A 6,965-nucleotide genomic window follows, 5' to 3' on the forward strand; every position below is an offset into this window, starting at 1 on the left:
ATTAAGAACACCTTGCTACTATTGAGTTGCACCCTCTTTTGCCCTCAGAACAGCCTCAATTTGTTTTGGGATAAATTCTAGAAGCAGTCCACAGGGATGCTGGCCCATATTGACTCCAATGATTCCCACAGTTGTGTCAAGTTGGCTGGATGTTCTTCAGCTGGTGGACAATCCTTGAAACATATGTTAAACTGTTGAGTGTGAAAAACCCAGCCTTGCCTTGCTCAAGGGCACATCGACATGTTTTTCCACCTGGTTAGCTCGGAGATTAGAAACCAGCAACCTTTCGGTTACTGGTCCAGCCGCTAGGCTACCTGCCGCCCTGTTAATTGTCAATTGATACATTAATGATGTAAGAATTTAGAACTTCACAGTGTTCAGCAGTTATCAAACTATATGTGAACTATGCACTAAATCATTTTGGTTCAGTATTTATCCATTTTGAGCAGTTTGATTAAGTGATTAGTTAAATGTCTTGTTAACAAATAACAAGAAAAAAGACATCAACATTAATGTGAATATTGCATTTTGAAAAGCAGATTTTAAGAGTGATTTGGTGCAGTGTAAAAGTGATTTTATGAATTTGTTTGTTGTACTATGCTTATAGCTTTGACCACAAGCCATTTTGATGATCTGTTTAGATTTTTGTGCTTAGAGTTGTGAAAATGTACTATATACTTGTGAAAATGGCACCAAAGTGATTGAAAAAAACTGTAATATATACAAAATTGTCTAATTATCTATTTATAATGCGTAAATAATTTTGAATTGTTTCTGACTATCAAAATAAATATATAAATAAATATATATGTATATTGTCACATACAACAACTAGGAGCAAATTAGATACTGACAGAACTGGCAAAGCCTCCAATGACATGACGTGTCGGTCACAAAGACCTTTCTCAAGGCCATGACCGAAATGTTGGATGTTCACAAATGTTACACAACTGTTTTGAATAGTGTGCTACTAAAGGAACATTAGCCAGGGCATTTGATTGGCTAAAACCTTGACCCCTCAGAAAAGGAACGGTCAGATAAAGAGGGGGCGGATTTCCAATAAGTAAACAACACTCCATCTGTTATAAAGGTGGCCGCAATTCCTTCATCCTCATCACAGCATCCAGTGAACATTGCGGATTAGTTCTTGTAGCGAAGCCATTGCGATGAAGTGGAGTGCAGTTTGTCTAGTGGCAGTGGCCACGCTTGGCTGGCTGTGTGATGCTCAGGTTTACTTGGAAAAACCAGGGTGGCCACCCAACCAGACACCGTCATGGCCTGCCCAACCCCCTCAGAAGCCTATTCAACCCCCTCAAAGACCTGCCCAGCCCCCTCAGTGGCCTGCCCAGCCCCCTCAGTGGCCTGCCCAGCCCCTCAGAGGCCTGCCCAGCCCCCTCAGAGGCCTGCCCAACCCCAGCAGTGGCCTGCCCAACCCCCTCAGAGGCCTGCCCAGCCCCCTCAGTGGCCTGCCCAACCCCCTCAGAGGCCTGCCCAACCCCCTCAAAGACCTGCGCAACCCCCTCAGAGGCCTGCCCAACCCCCTCAGAGGCCTGCCCAACCCCCTCAGTGGCCTGTCCAACCCGGTACGCCGCTTCAGAGGCCTAAATTCCCCTCTGACCCAGGCTCAAAGCAGAGCTGTGATGTTGATGGCCAACACAAGGTGCAGTGTGGACTTCCTGACATCACTGCCGCCCATTGTGATGCCATTAACTGCTGTTTTGATGGACGAATGTGCTTCTACGGAAAATCAGGTATGTTTTTGACCATGCTCATTTTACTCTAGAACTCTATGTTGTAAACAGTACGGTTTTACTTTATGTACTGCCCCCTCAGAGAAACTTGTTTATCGCACTTCACCAGAAAACAAATCATTGTATTCTGAACTCTCACTGATTCCACTTCCACTTATATATGGACAATTTTTATCCAAAGCAGTTTAATATCAACATGTTCCAACATGCTCCAATTTACTCAAGGACACTAAGTTCATGTTTTTGTTATGCTCTTTGTCACCAGTGACTGTTCAGTGTACCAAGGATGGCCAGTTTGTGGTGGTGGTGGCCAGGGATGCCACTCTGCCCAGCCTGGAACTGGACTCCATCAGCCTGCTGGGGACAAACGGACCCCACTGCCAAGCTATTGGCACAACTTCTGTCTTTGCCATCTACCAGTTTAAAGTCACTGAATGTGGAACTTTCATGACGGTACGTAATCACCTGTGCCTGGCTTCCGTCTCAGTACAGGGAAGTAGCTCCTATCTCCTTCAAATAATTGGATCACATCTTCTGTATTGGTTGCAACAATGATCATATCACTGATTGTTTATTCAGGTTTAAAGATGCTGCCACATTGTGACAAAAGCTCGTTGTCAAAGCTATAGTGATTTTGCCTCTTAAAGATGACCTGTATAACATAGTTGTGTTTATTGCAGGAGGAAACTGATACTATTATCTATGAGAATAGGATGTCCTCTTCATATCAAGTTGGGGTTGGCCCCTTTGGCTCCATCACCAGGGACAGCCAATTCGAGTAGGTGATATAAAAAAAGATTATAATAACAACACAAAAACAACAACATCCTAAGGAACCATCACTTTAAATGTTTGTGTACTATATATGGGGCCAGGGGCCTCATTTATCAACCGTGTATACATCAAATTCTGGGGTACGTGGAGATTCTAGGATTAGCTTGAGCAACAAATTATTGGGATCATTCAACTGTCAAACGCAGTACATACTCATATTTTCATTGATAAATTAGAGCCATACTATATTTTTGCACTCGTGAAAATACGAATTGTTGTTGAATATTTGGCTTATCCTGCTTTGGTATAGGCTCTGAATTTAAATAGGCTATGATGTTGCATTCCTATCAATACTGTAGCCTACCCAATTTAAATAGGCTACCGGTCTTTACTTCCGAGCATGTTTGGCTATTAAATGAGCAATGGATAAATGGTAGGCTATTATTTGTTGTGTAGTGGGAATAAACCAGTCATGAGAAAAGGAGAGACATAATTTAGGCCTATATAATCAAAGTTTTTAAAAAACACATTGGGCAACATACATTACCAATGGAAAATGTATAAATGTTATGATTAACCCTGTGCTTATTAGCCTACCATTATTATAATTCCTGTACACATTTATTTCCTTCAAAATAACAATATTTGCTTGCAATACAATTGATCAACCGCTCTAAGTTCTGTGTACGCACAGTCAGAGATTTGCATGGAGATACCCACACTTTCCTGTCAACAAGGATAAATGCCAACCTTTATGGGAAAACTGGCGAACACAAGGTTTAGAGTCTCTTTTGTGTGCATTCACCTTTGATAAGTGAGTCCCCTGGTTGGAACTTTTAACAAGACACTGGAGTTAACGCAATTTTTATTGTTAAATAAGCAATGGGATCTTTAGTCATCACCTTATATGTCCTGCTTTAAAGTCTCTCAGACACCTTCAAGATGTCTGACCACACGCCATTTCTTCCCAGTCTAACATTCCAGTGCAGATATAAGGGCAGTACCATTGTGGCTGTGGTTATTGATGTGAAGCCGGTTCCTCCTCCAAATCCTGATATAGCTCCTGGACCCCTCACAGTTGAGCTCAGACTCGGCAGCGGATCATGCCTTACCAAGGGATGTAATGAAGGTATGTGGCACTATATTAATTGATTGGTTGGTTGGATTAATAAATGGGTGAATGAATTAATCTTTCCTCTTTTGAAACAGATGAAGTGGCCTACAGCTCTTACTACACAGAGATAGACTACCCTATCACCAAGGTCCTCAGGGATCCTGTGTACACTGAGGTTCGCATCCTGGCGAGGACAGATCCCAACATTGTGCTGACCCTGGGTCGCTGCTGGGCTACCACAACCTCAAACCCTCTCAGCCTGCCCCAGTGGGACCTTCTCATTGATGGGTAAATATCTGAATAGGTAGTAGTAGAAGTAGTAAACATATTAGTAACTGTTTCGTCCAATTACTGTTCTGCCCTTCCTTGTGAAGCTGAGGAAAATGTTTAGCAGCTCTTGGAGTTATTCACTTCAAAAAATTAGTCTTTATTATCAAAACCAATGTGTCATCTCATAGCCTTGATCAATGTATTTGCCGTTGCTGGTGTAACGGGGGTAACGGCAAATTGAGAGTCGTAACATGGCATGCGGCATGCCAACCCTGACGCAGACAGACACTTGACCATGACTCTGTCTGTCTGTCTGTCTGTCTGTCTGTCTGTCTGTCTGTCTGTCTGTCTGTCTACGTCTCACTCTCTCTGTCTCTCTCTCTCTCTCTGTTCATATCATTAGATGTCCTTACCAGGATGACCGTTACCTGACCAATCCCATCCCTGTGGGACCCTCTTCGGGTCTGCCCTACCCAACCCACTACAGGCGCTTCGTCCTTAAGATGTTCACCTTTGTGGATCCAATGTCTATGACCCCCCTGAGGGAGACGGTATGACCATAGAGATAGATTTGTTACATATTTACAGATATTGTTCTATTTAATTCTGAGGGTATGACTGTGTTCTAATTCTACTGGAACCATAGAGTTCAAATTAATCATAATAATAATAAGAGGTTTGAAACAACTACATTGATGTTGTTGATTATCATGCTAACACTGTTTATTAAATTCATGCATGAAATAGAAGTGCTGTACTTTATGCTTACATTAGATTTTTGAAAACACTTTTCACTGTCCTATTACAATTAGTATTTGTGATATTATTGCCACTAATGACTGGTAATTAATGATTTAACAAAATTGTGTCGGCTTGCTTGGTCACAATTGGTACTTTCTGGTAGGCCTATTTCTTACAATTACATAAGTAATATAAAAGCATATAGTTTACATAAATATTAAACTACTCTAATTTATTCTTGGGTAGTAATTATCTGGCTAGATACTTATTGCATTTTTAAAAAAAATCTGTACTGTCTCTTGCAGGTGTTCATCCATTGTAATACAGCTGTGTGCCTGCCATCCCATGGAGACAGCTGTGAACCAAGATGCTACAGAAAGAGTGAGTTACTTTTCTCTGATAGGCTGCATTGCATTCCAGCAAATAGTTTCAATCCCTTCCACCCTTCCCTATAGTTTGAGTCTCGTCCCTCTCTCTGCAACTGACCACATAACATGTTTTTTTTCAGGGAGAGACATTCCTGCTGCAGTTCAGAAGACCACCAGAATCAAGTCTAATTTGGTTTCCAGTGGCGAACTGATCCTGACTGACCCAAGGGAGCTCACCAACTAGAAAATCTTTTGACTTAACTCAAGCACTTTGTCACCGTGGTGCTGTCGGCTGTTATGATGACTTCACAGTGAGGCATGTGCAAATAAATCTGACTGTCCTCGAACTTGTTGTTCATACATTTTTTGGGTATAGTTCCATTCATTCCATTCGGTCATTACAGTGAGCCTTCCTCCACTTTAAAGTGATACAAGCCTCCACTGGTGTGTGTGTGTGTGTGTGTGTGTGTGTGTGTGTGTGTGTGTGTGTGTGTGTGTGTGTGTGTGTGTGTGTGTGTGTGTGTGTGTGTGTGTGTGTGTGTGTGTGTGTGTGTGTGTGTGTGTGTGTGTGTGCACGTGCACGCGCTTGTGTGCATATGATAGTTTGAGCCCTAGTCCGTCATTGGTGTCAGAAGTGACACTGAGTGTCTTGAGGTTAATTGTATTATCCCCATCCTTGAGCTTATTGTTAGATGGTTCCATTATTTAGACTTTTGACTTTTGAGGATATATTCAAGATATTGTTTTTTTAAATCAGAAAGAAATGACACAGCCCAAGCTTTTATTTCAAAATATTTATGGCGTTGTACTTTTAAATTTGAAAGCCTATTTCAAAATAGTCAATCTGGCTATGAACTTTCCTCTTGAAGAACTAGTTCAGGATTTTACAACTTATTGTTAGATGGTTCCACATCCTTAAAGTAGTTTATGTGCCAGGAGACATTTGAATCCATTGTTCGGTTTTCTTTAAACAGCCACTGCAAAACATCGGCTAACATTAGCCACCACAAGCTAACAATTATTTTACAACGGGTGAATCTAATCATGATTGGTTAAAAACGCATTCAAGCCGGTGTCTATTCCACAAGTTACCACTGGCTAAATCTGTGACGTTAAAATGCCTATTTACTGTCTCATCAGTCTAGCCAGGAAATGTATAAATTTATTCTCCACCATAAAAAACATCTAGAAATTCTCACATTTCTTTTAGACTAACATTTCGTTTTCACAGCGGAGATTTGTATAAACCTTGCTGTTGTTCTCCCCAACATTTGCAACATTGTTTCAATATTATAATTATATCTCCAGCTGTCCCATGGTAATGAATGTATCAGGAGTCTGGACGAGACAGACGAGCAGGCAGCGTTTCTCAGCCAGTCGAAATCATGAATCAGCTGGCATAATTTTTATGGATACATACAAAGAAATGTCAATTTTTTTTAAAAGAAGCAAAGTGCTAGTTTGTAGTCTTTCCATCTTCAGTTTGAAGTGATTGTGTTAGCTGTGTTGTTGGCTAGCTCCTCTGAAGAACTGTGTCCTGATAAGTGAGCACATTTTCTATGCCAGGCGAAATCACGTCTCAATAGCTCATTGTTATGGATGTATGCAAATAAATGTCACTCGAAAACATCTTAAACTAATGCAAATGCAGCAACTTTCCTGTTATGCTGGCTGATGTGAATGTAAGTTTGCCATAGTTGGCTATCTAGCAAGCAAGGGATACGAACGTTGCCAGCCAGTATTGCAATGGAACATTTAGAACGAACGACTGTGTCGTGTCCATAGATACAGAACAAAACGACTAGGTTGCGTCTCTGGCAACCGAACCGATAGAATGACCAGCCGGCTTGGATAACAATCCTAGATTTGTGTCGGGACTATATCTTGTGGAATGATGAAACAGTACGAATTCATTCATCAAAATAAAAATTATGAAAGTATGTCAAA

The 6,965-nt window shown here is 41.2% G+C and overlaps 1 pseudogene across 1 annotated transcript; it reads left to right on the forward strand.

The window, feature by feature from the left end:
* The first annotated feature begins 1,131 nt into the window (after window positions 1-1,131).
* Window positions 1,132-5,365, forward strand: LOC118400752 (zona pellucida sperm-binding protein 4-like; annotated as a pseudogene). The gene is made up of 8 exons (XR_008075431.1): window positions 1,132-1,751; window positions 2,017-2,204; window positions 2,432-2,529; window positions 3,497-3,654; window positions 3,735-3,927; window positions 4,313-4,460; window positions 4,956-5,031; window positions 5,159-5,365. The product of XR_008075431.1 is annotated as a zona pellucida sperm-binding protein 4-like (transcript).
* The last annotated feature ends 1,600 nt before the right edge of the window (window positions 5,366-6,965 follow it).

This window comes from Oncorhynchus keta, chromosome 22 (assembly GCF_023373465.1).
Source record: "Oncorhynchus keta strain PuntledgeMale-10-30-2019 chromosome 22, Oket_V2, whole genome shotgun sequence".
NCBI classification, from domain to species: Eukaryota; Metazoa; Chordata; class Actinopteri; order Salmoniformes; family Salmonidae; genus Oncorhynchus; species Oncorhynchus keta.